Here is a 12,343-nt window from a genome sequence, read left to right on the forward strand (position 1 = left end):
TCCCCAGCATATGCAAGTAACATGATAAACAATTATAGAACATTTTTTTTTTTTTTTTCTTTCTTGTTTTGTATATATGTAATCATATCGAAGCTATAATGAAGCCGAATCAAATATAGAGCGGCAGCAGTCACTATGATGCAAGAGATCATTAGCAAAAAGAACCAGCACTGATCAGAAGATATGATGGAATCGCAGGGGGAAAACCTGTATATTACAATCCAGCAGCCGCCGAAGGGAGATCTGTAATATCTGTGGCGTCTTCTCTAGAGATATTACGGAGGTAGGCCACTGCGTCTGCGGGTGATAGAAAATCTTTGTGGGAGGTACCCTCATAAATGCGTAAGCGTGCGGGGTAGAGTAATCCAAACTTGCGGCCCTCGGACACAAGTTGAGTGCAAATAGGTGAAAACGCTTTACGGGCCCGGGTCAGTTCCACCGAATAGTCCTGGAATATGAAAAGCTTGTTACCCTCCCATTGGATATCTTTCATTTTTCGGGATGCAGACCAGAATGCCATTTTATGAAGGTAGTTTAGACAGCGAAATAGTGTTACCCGTGGACGCGGTCTGGCGGGGGTGGGGACAGGGCCCACACGATGAACCCTCTCAATAACTAGATCACTGCAGTCTCGTTCTATGCCCAAAAGTGTAGGCAGGGTGACACGTACAAAATGAGCTAGTGCTGTGCCCTTAAGTGACTCTGGTAAACCCACCAATCTGATATTATTTCTTCTTGAGCGATTTTCCATATCATCTAGCTTATTCCATATTTGATAATTCTCTGTGGTAAGAGATTTTACTGAGTGATGCAGTCCCTCAATATCATGGGTTGCAGCTTGCAGCTGGGATTCAGTGTGAGTGACTCTCTGCTGTAAGTGCTGCAGCTGTGTAGTGATATCAGTGACAGCCTGTGATAACAGAGGGGCCATGGTTGCCTTTATTGCTGCCACTACATCTCCATACGTTACAGGGGCTTCAGGGTCACGGCATACCTGTGATCCTGTGATGTCTGTCCCCTCGGACGCAACTTTTTTGGAGGCTGGGGAGGTGACTTCAGGGCCGGCGCCAGGCGCCATGTTGGTTCCCGCGCGGCGCTTTTCCAGCCTCGCATTTACGCCTGCCGGAGCCTGTGCAGCCGCGGCCAGGGGCGTCACATAGCGATCCATGCTGACCGCTGAATTTGCAGAGGGTATGCCGGGTGATGTAGAGGCTGTAACAGCCTTGAAAAGGTTAGTTGCGGTGGGCGGCGGGACGGAGCTCCTGCAGCGTGCGGCTCACTCCATGGGTCCCGGAACCGGAAGTCTCCTGAAGGTTATTTAATACAATATTTTTAATAACTTTGTGTATTAAACAAAGTTTGTGTACATTGAGCCATCAGAAAACAAAGGTTTCACTATCTCACTCTCACTCAAAAAAGTCCGTATTTCGGAATATTCCGTATTTTGGAATATTTGGATATGGGATACTCAACCTGTATATATGATTTTAAGAGAAATTTTGTTTTATGCACTCTGAAATAAATAATTAACATCACAATGGTCCCCTTTGCCATCCCTTATGTTAATTTCTAATTAATTAATAAGAATGTATTTTACAATGCAATTCTTCAACATTGTAAAAATTTGAATGTAAATACAAAAGGCCTATAGGCAGTATATGTTAAATACAACTGTGATGATTCACCATAGTTCATTAAAAAAAAAAAAAAAAAAACTTTCCTCAAGGCACCACAAGTCTACATGGTTTTGTTCTATCTATGCTTTGCTACTGTCAACGTAATTAGTAGTGCCTGTCATCTTTACATAAGCATCTTTTCCAAGCCATGGCTAAGATGTTTACTTGTACCGTTGTTGTGCCTTCCTAACTTCCAGATATGTTAAGATTCCGAGTCATATTTTAAACGTGTATTATATGACAATATTAGATACACAAATGTAAATATTCCAAAAAATTTATTGAAAGTACAACAACAACAACCACTTTGTAATAACACATAACAGTAAGTTATACAAACATCTAAAAACTTTATTGAAAGTACAACAACAACCATTTTTTAATAACACATAACAGTAAGTTATACAAATATCCAAAAAAATTATTGAAAGTACAACAACAACAACAACAACAACAACAACCACTTTGTAATAACACATAACAGTAATTTATAGAAACATTTACCATATCAAAAAATAAATTTAGCAAATATAGTCTGTCACATTAAACAATCTTTATTCAATTCATATTAACTGTAAAGGAAAACTTTATTCTATACACGTTGTTTCTTTATTTTACATAAAATCAAACAATGCATATAAATGTATAACTCTATTTCTTAATTTATAATCTCTTTATTAACAGTTAATTATATAGTGTTCCAAATAACGTTGCGCTTAAGTATGTGTTCATTGAATTTATTTTTAAAAATGCCCTTACCGAACATTCAGTTTTCCTTCCCACAAATGGGTATTACCAACAACCCATGTTTTTGATCTGAGGTGGAAATGGTACAATGACCGAGCTCAGTACCAGCTTTTGAATTGATTTCTTTAGAATCACAATATTTTTCTTTAGAAGGTGGTAAGCCTGCTTTGAAAAATCAGTGAGGTATGAGTTATTGAATGTACAGTCCCTCTACCCCTGTGCAATACTATCTTTTACCCAGGGATGTAGGCAAGATGTCGCCCATATGTTCTCCGTAAAATTTAAACCATGCTCCCACCTGCCTATTGCTCAGGCAGTTGGGTCCACCATGAGTCTGAAGGCTTTGAGGAAGCAGAACTTGAGTTCAGTTCCTGAAAACCAGTCGCTGCATTTTTCATCGACCCCCCTCTCAAGGTACTAGAGGAAGCATTGTTTTTCTTTTATAATTTTGTCGTCCAAAAGGAATGCAGTATAGGGGCAGTATATGACTTCATAGCTGGTATAGCTGCGGAAGGAAGATATGTATACTTACCCGCCATTGCCTTAGTTATCCACTTATCCAGCTCACCAACAAACAGGGACTCGCCTGTGAAGGGCCGGATGTACACGCTTCTCCTGGAGTCTGCTTCCGCAGTCTATTGGCTGATGTAGTCTGTAGATGGGATCCTTGTGCCGCCATATCCATAGTCTACCAGCTAACCGTGACGCCGGAACTGTACTCACCACTCTTCACATCTTCATGCTCTGTTAGGGGTGTTATTTGGTCTTGTGAATAACTCCATCAGGTGCTCCTTGTGGTGTCAGAGTAGTAACAGGACCATTAACGCTTTACAAAGTTTGTCCGTTCTCCTCCCTAAGTCCAACGAAGCAGGCATACTGGTGCAACCCAGTCTCCTGTAAAATACTAACCTAAAACTACTAAAAACCAGAAAAACTCCTCAGGAGCTCTCACACTTGTGAATGTCTCCTCCAGGCAGATTTTCTAAACAGTCTACTAGGAGCGACATAGAGGGAGTAGCTAGCCAACACTATTAAACCCTCAAAGAGCACGTGGCTCCTAGTGGACCCGTCTATAGTCCATGGTACAAATGTTTACCTCAGTATCCTCTAGGATACAAGATAAAGTATTTTATATTGAATCCTGTAGAATACAGGTAACCGAATGAGAAACTAACAGAGTGCATCTGCATACTATGAGCATCTAGCGCGGTAATATAGCCTCGCAGCTGCATCCATAATGGATTTTGGTGGTTAGAGTCTCATTTTTTGAAAACCAGTTCCAACAATCAATGTGGGAGATCATGATATCATGGATTACAGTTTTTGAAGTCCTTGTTTAGCTATGCACCCATTTTTGATCTTCTTTATTTGATGCCTGGAACAATGCCTTTAGGGTTGATGTCTTTGGGTTGGACTGTAGAACGCTTCTGTGCCGCAAAGATCTTTTATTTCCAAACTCTTCAGTTCTTCTATCATGGACGTGCTGCAAAAGGAGATTAAAATAGTAAATTTAGAGTTATTTTACAATACAGCCATATTAATGGCTAACCATGTCCCTTCATACTTTAACTTTTCACAACTGAATTTTATTCAAATAGAGCATTTACCTATTTTGATGCTGTAAAAGTAACAGTGGATTTATTTGTTACATTAAAATAAGACTCCATGTCCTCCATATTTTATCAGTAATGTGTATAATGTCTCTGATGGTTTATATCACAGGTTTTAGCCCTTGTAACAAAGATACATCCCCCCACCCAAAACATCACCATACTCTGCGTAAAACACTGCATCATCATTGTCAGTCTGCATCATATCTGCCACAGTATGCATTGTTGGACTAATGGTAGGGGTCTGAGACTCTGGTATTGTCACTTAATCTCTATTCATCAGGTCATCCATAGACTGACTTAAGTTTTGCGTCTCTTTCTCAGTATGTGTGAATACAGTTAGAGAATAATCTCAAACTGCATGACCTGGCGCTAAATATATAAAAATAATTAGATTGAGATGTTTAAAAATTAGTAAACTATGGAGCTGCTGAGCAAAAACAGCTGGTTAGACTGAAATGAGATTTAATAGAAACAAAGAGAAAAGATGCTCTGCGCTCCAAAGATCACTTATAATTGATTATTCGATTGATTGATTAATTAATTAATTACTGTATGTGCAGTCTAGCAGGGTGAATAATTGACTCAATGCAACTCATATAAAAAACAATCAATTTTATCAAAAATTATTATGTTTGACATACAGCTGAAGAAGCAATTGATATATAAACAGATTTAAAAAGAAACAGAAGTCGCTACTTCTTAAAAGCACATAGAAGAGTAATAATGTAACTTAACTCAGAACTGTGCTGATTATAACAGCATGCTATAAACTGAATGAAATTCAGACATGAACAAGGCTCTCTAAATTAATGAAAAAACACTGGCGTCCCAGTGTAACATTATATGGTATAGCTCCACAATGATTAGAGTGTTGTTTGTGGTATACAAGCAGTAATAGTTACCCCCGTGCTGGTTCCTGAATATTGCTGCAGGATCCTGTGTGCAATTGCACGTGGTAAATAGAAATAGAATAATTACTGCCTTTAATGGTATTAGTGGAGCAGACCCGCTGGTGTTCTGAGGCCGCTGTTGTAAGAGCCGTCAAATATCCACGGGATGATGTTATATGAGAAGCCTCACAGCAGAGGACGTCATCCGTTTGGCTGGCGGTAGCGGTGGATGTCTGTATAGCCGCAATTGGCCGGCGCTGTCTCAGCCTCACAGCGGGGGTCCGTGAATGTCCTGCTCACGGTGATGGTTTTCAGAGTCAGCTATCAACACCATTAAATGATTTTTGGAAATTCTAATGGATACACCAAAATTCATTTAAGTAATTAGTTGGGTATATATGACACAGCTCCCAACAGGAAGGTATTCGTCTTGAGGAAGTCTCCGGTTGCTAGGAGACGAAATGCGTTGACGCCCCTTTCCTTCTATTGAGTTCTTCAGAATGAACACCATCACAACATGGATCAGCTCTCCTTTTAAAAATTCCCGCATTTCGCTGTTTACATATCACAGCCGTTCAATTTATTTCAGCCTAACCCCTACAGTGAGGCACGATTACTATAACCATTCACGGCACAGCTGTCTCTGAGAACCATCACTGTGAGCAGGACATTCACGGACCCGCGCTGTGAGGCTGAGACAGCGCCGGCCAATTGCGGCCACACAGCTTTCTACCGCTGCCGTGATTTCTGTGTGCCAGACATCCACTGACCTCCGCTGTGAGGCTGGGACAGCGCCGGCCAATTGCGGCTATACAGACATCCAGCGCTACCGCCAGCCAAACGGATGACGTCCTCTGCTGTGAGGCTTCTCATATAACATCATCCCGTGGATATTTGACGGCTCTTACAACAGCGGCCTCAGAACACCAGCGGGTCTGCTCCACTAATACCATTAAAGGCAGTAATTATTCTATTTCTATTTACCACGTGCAATTGCACACAGGATCCTGCAGCAATAGTCAGGAACCAGCACGGGGGTAACTATTACTGCTTGTATACCACAAACAACACTCTAATCATTGTGGAGCTATACCATATAATGGGGCAGATGTATTAACCTGGAGAAGGCATAAGGAAGTGATAAACCAGTGAAATGTGTAAGGTGATACAGGCACCAGCCAATCAGACCCTAACTGTTAATTTACATATTGGAACTGATTGGCTGGTGCCTTTATCACCTTACACATATCGCTGGTTTATCACTTCCTTATGCTTTCTCCAGGTTAATACATCTGCTCCAATGTTACACATGGGACGCCAGTGTTTTTTCATTAATTTAGAGAGCCTTGTTCATGTCTGAATTTCATTCAGTTTATAGCATGCTGTTAAAATCAGCATAGTTCTGAGTTAAGTTACATTATTACTCTTCTATGTGCTTTTAAGAAGTAGCGACTTCTGTTTCTTTTTAAATCTGTTTCATATATCAATTGCTTCTTCAGCTGTTTGTCAAACATAATAATTTTTGATAAAATTGATTGTTTTTTATATGAGTTGCATTGAGTCAATTATTCACCCTGCTAGACTGCACATAATTAATTAATTAATCGAATAATCAATTATAAGTGATCTTTGGAGCGCAGAGCATCTTTTCTCTTTCTTTCTCAGTATGCTCAAATTTGTTAGAAATATTTGAGATGATCCCTTTAATGGCATCTAACTATTTGTTTTGTCCCACTCGCCTGAGAATGTGTCCTATTTTTTTTTAATTTAATATAGTAACCCGTGGAATACAGACACTCTGCTGTGCATGAAACACATTACCATGACATGATAATGTGAAGGGACACACACATGAAAGTTGAAAAAACAGTTTAACACAAACAGAGCCCACATGGACCCACAGAACATGGATACAGCAACACAAACTTTTAACAAAATACAACTCAGCTGGGTTGCTAAACCAAGTTAATTAAAAGTGCTTTGTATTCTACAATGCTCCCTCCCCCTCCCCCCTTACTAAGAAGCATTGGTACCGCTGTGGAGACAGACTTAGTGGAGGAGATGCGCTTCCCTGTGATGCCTGTTAGTGTAAGCTGCCAAGATAAAATTGCGCTTGCGAGATCAGTCACCTATCAGCGTGGAACAGTACCAGTAACCCTATATGAGGTTGGCCTGTTCCACACAACCCCACTAAGCATGCAGGCTGGTGTCAACCAGTCCTGCATGAAAACTGTGAAAAACAAATGCAGATAATTAACGATTTTGCACAAGTGTGCCCGGCTCCCACGGGGACATAATTTAAATGGCGTCTGTTAGTAGGGGCATAGAAGGAGCATCCCCCATACACTATTTCCTAAAGTGCACAAGGCTACTATAGAACTGGTCCATACCCCATAAAACTAATGTGTATCCAGGATCATCTGGGACGTAAGAGAAATCAGACTTACACGATGCAGCATCCCTTGATATCTCTATGCCTGCATCATTATTCTGTTGTCTTCTCAGACTGGACCCTTCGCCGATTACGTCTTGCCAGGTGTCGGTATGCTGTAAAGAAAAAGACACAACAGTCAGTTTTTATAAAAAGTTGCTTTGTTTGGCACTAACTGTCCCTGAAACCTTTGCTGATCTGCTTTCCCTAACTTAGCACACCACAAAAGACAAATACCTAACTTGTTGGGGAAAAGAAAGAGGAAAAAGGTAGAGTATTTACCCTTAGCAAGTCCTCCAACGAGCTCTATGCCAGCCTCTGTGCTTGATTAGCAGACTGGACCCTGTGTCCGGCTAGTTTGCTGTTGTGGCCAGCTCCTCCTGGGCTCCGGACGGCTCCTCCCGAGCTACGGACGGCTCCTCCGGGGCTCTGGACGGCTCCTCCGGGGCTCTGGCATGCTCCTCCTGAGCTCTGGCATGCTCCTCCTGGACTCTGGCATGCTCCTCCTGGGCTCTGTTCCACATATCCGCCTGTGCTTGTTCCAACATCTCCTGCTGGGCTCTGTTCCACATCTCGTGCTGTATTATGGACTGCTCCAATTCTTCTGACCTTTGACGCTGCAGTCTCAAAACCGACAATGCTCTTTGGTAAGCCAGATCTCCTCTCTCTTCATGAGCATACATTTCTTGATCAATTAATATTCTGTTTGACGGTGTTGTGACTTCTTAACTTTGTTCTACTTGCTGTGGTTGTGCGCTGTGCAATCTTCTTCCTTCGTCTGTCATCAGCTGCAGGCTTGTTGAAATCATGCTTGTGTTTACGTTGTACTGTTGTTGCCACCACAGTAGCATGCTTTGTAGGCCTGTTCCAATCTGTTGGCATTGCAATGAAATATTTTCCAGAGAATCATTCTGTTGTCGACAGAGTTGGTCCTGATTCGATTGTCCATCCCGCTGTTCATTTTGTTTGGTGCTGATCTCTTCAATCTTCTGCTGCATGCTCTTGCAATGTCCAACCACCGACATATGTGCTGAGCTGACACAAGTTGATCATAGTATCGGCCCAGCGATATCATTGCATCATTTTGTTGAACAACAGCTGTCTTGATATGGTCGATGTTCTGCTCCATGTTGTCTAAACGACTATTAATCCTTTGGCTTTCTTCAGCTCTACGTTGCTCCATGTTCTTTAAAGCTTCCAGTATTAGATTGAGTGATGAATCTGTAATACAAGTAAATTATTTAGTTTAACAAATTACAGTTGAACACAATTAACCACTCCTAAATTTTAAAAAATAAATTAAAATTGCTACCTTCTCGCGTAGTTTCCTGTGTTGTAGATTCAAGGACTTCTGCTACACTGCCTGAAGTTTCCATGTCCGGAATTTGCTCTGTTCTTTCCACAATATTCTGGTCTTCAAATGCAGGGTAGCTCTGTGATGAGGATTCTTCTGGCAGTGACTGTGGGTGCCCCTGTGATGAATTTTCTTCTGGAAGTGGCTGTTGGGATGATGTTTCTTTGTGCACCGTGGGTAGGTGCCTCTGGGCTGATTCTTCTTAAAGTGGCGCTGCTTGCAGTGTTGACTCAATCGGCGATATTGTATGCTGTTTCTGTGTCTCTAAAATGTAAATATAGATACAGGTTGAGTCTCCCTTATCCAAAATGCTTGGGACCAGAGGTATTTTGGATATGGGATTTTTCCGTATTTTGGAATAATTGCATACCATAATGAGATATCATGGTGATGGGACCTAAATCTAAGCACAGAATGCATTTATGTTACATATACACCTTATACACACAGCCTGAAGGTAATTTTAGCCAATATTTTTTATAACTTTGTGCATTAAACAAAGTGTTTCTACATTCACACAATTCAATTAAGTTTCATATACACCTTATACACACAGCCTGAAGGTCATTAATACAATATTTTTAATAACTTTGTGTATTAAACAAAGTTTGTGTACATTGAGCCATCAAAAAACAAAGGTTTCACTATCTCAATCTCACTCAAAAAAGTCCGTATTTTGGAATATTCCGTATTTCGGAATATTTGGATATGGGATACTCAACCTGTATATACAATAATTAAAAAAAAAATGCAGTGCCAGAAACGCCAAGAGCTAAAGATACGCAATCAGTGCAAGCTACAGGTATGCACCCATTGACAGATATACATGTGCCAACATTGTTAATTTCATGTCCACAACGATGCCTTACCGGTATCCTCAGCACCTCCTCCAGTTGTCGGATATCCAAAAGAAACTCTTCTCTTTGCCTTAACTGTGGAATCTGTAATATTGATATAAAGAACATACTGTAGTTATTACTTTGGTTTCATGAAAAAAAAAAAATATATATAAGGGAAAATATGATATGTCCCTCACCTTTCTGAGATTTTGTTTTCTTCTTTGGCGTTGTTTCTGTTTGTGGCGTGCTATGTTTGGTTGGCATTGATTCTTTTGTGGCTCCTTTTGAAATAAATAATAAATTATTGTTGTTTTTTTTTAAATAATTATTAATTTTTATAATTGAATATAAAAAAAAATATTTATATAATTTGCAAAAATAATACCTTGTGCACTGGTACCTGGCATTTCTTCCTGCACAAGCATGAAGTAGTTCTCCATCTTATTTTCCCAATCCTTGTGTAATTTTTGGCCTTTTTGGATCTTGCGATTGACGGATCTTCTGCAGTCGCGTAACCTCTTCTTGCAACTTTCCGTGCTTCGCTGGAAGCCACCTTCCGAAGAAACTGCATCCGAGATTTCCTTCCACGTTGTGCCCTTGAATCGGTGATGAACATTTCTTGCCGGCGATCCGAAAAGTTGAAAGGAGTGATGAACAACTTGATTGATTAGGGTGTCCGTTTCTTCATCTGTGAAGTTGGGTGCCCTGCTGCTGGATTCTTCTCCCGAGTCTGCTTCTTCATGCGAAACTCTGCCATGGTCGGTTGGTGAGGTTTCTTGCTGTCTTTCAGATGATTCTTCTTCCTGTGCGAATAGGGAAAGCCTCCTTGCTTCTTCCTTGGACATCTCTGAAAAAAAAACTTACAAAAAATAATAATAATAATAATATTATTATTATAAATATATATATATATATATATCTTTTTACATTTAAATTTGTTTACAAACAGCCTTAATAATGACCCCCAGCATTGCCAGATACCCAAATCAGGCCACCCAGCAGTGGCAGATACCCAAAAAAGGACCCCCATCTGTGCCATATACCCTAATTATGCCAACCAGCAGTGCCAGATAGCCAAATTATGCCACCCAGCTGTGACAGATACCCAAATTATGCCACCCACCAGTGACAGATACCCAAAAAAGGAGCCCCATCTGTGCCATATACCCAAATTATGAGACACAGCATTGAAATTTAAACAAATAATGACCCCCAGCAGTGCCATATACACAAATTATGCCACCCAGCAGTGACAGATCCCCAAAAAAGGACCCCCATCTGTGCCATATACCAAAATTATGCCAACCAGCGGTGCAGATACCAAAATTATGCCAACCAGCAGTGACATATACACAAATAATGACCCCCCACAGTGACATATACACAAATAATGACCCCCAGCAGTGCCAGATACACAAATAATGACTCCCAGCAGTACCAGATACACAAATTATGCCACCCAGCTGTGACAGATTCCCAAAAAAGGACCCCCATCTGTGCCATATACCCAAATTATGAGACACAGCATTGAAAGTTAAACAAATAATGACCCCCCAGCAGTGCCATATACACAAATTAGGCCACCCAGCAGTGCCAGATACCCAAAAAAGGACCCCCATCTGTGCCATATACACAAATTATGAGACACAGCATTGAAATTTAAACAAATAATGACCCCCAGCAGTGCCATATAAACAAATTATGCCACCCAGCAGTGACAGATCCCCCAAAAAGGATCCCCATCTGTGCCATATACCAAAATTATGAGACACAGCATTGAAAGTTAAACAAATAATGACCCCCAGCAGTGCCATATACACAAATTATGCCACCCAGCAGTGCCAGATACCAAAATTAGGCCACCCAGCAGTGACAGATACACAAATTATGACCCCCAGCAGTGCCAGATACACAAATAATGACCCCCAGCAGTGACATATACACAAATAATGACCCCCAGTAGTGACAGATACACAAATAATGACCCCCAGCAGTGACATATACACAAATAATGACCCCCAGCAGTGACATATACACAAATAATGACCCCCCCAGCAGTGCCAGATACACTAATAATGACCCCCGGCAGTGCCATATACACAAATAATGACCCCCAGCAGTGCCAGATACACAAATAATGACCCCCAGCAGTGACATATACACAAATAATGACCCCCAGCAGTGCCAGATACACAAATAATGACCCCCCAGCAGTGACAGATATACAAATAATGACCCCCAGTAGTGACAGATACACAAATAATGACCCCCAGCAGTGACACATACACAAATAATGACCCCCAGCAGTGACATATACACAAATAATGACCCGCCAGCAGTGCCAGATACACAAATAATGACCCCCAGCAGTGCCATATACACAAATAATGACCCCCAGCAGTTCCAGATACACAAATAATGACCCCCAGCAGTGACATATACACAAATATTGACCCCCCAGCAGTGACAGATACACAAATAATGACCCCCAGCGGTGACATATACACAAATAATGACCCACCAGCAGTGCCAGATACACAAATAATGACCCCAAGCAGTGCCATATACACAAATAATGACCCCCAGCAGTGCCATATACACAAATAATGACCCCCAGCAGTGCCATATACACAAATAATGACCCCCAGCAGTGCCATATACACAAATAATTACCCCTAGCAGTGCCATATACACAAATAATGACCCCTAGCAGTGACAGATACACAAATAATGACCCCCAGCGGTGACAGATACACAAATAATGACCCCCCAGCAGTGACAGATACACAAATA

The sequence above is a fragment of the Pseudophryne corroboree genome, chromosome 8, assembly GCF_028390025.1.
Source record: "Pseudophryne corroboree isolate aPseCor3 chromosome 8, aPseCor3.hap2, whole genome shotgun sequence".
Classification (NCBI taxonomy): domain Eukaryota; kingdom Metazoa; phylum Chordata; class Amphibia; order Anura; family Myobatrachidae; genus Pseudophryne; species Pseudophryne corroboree.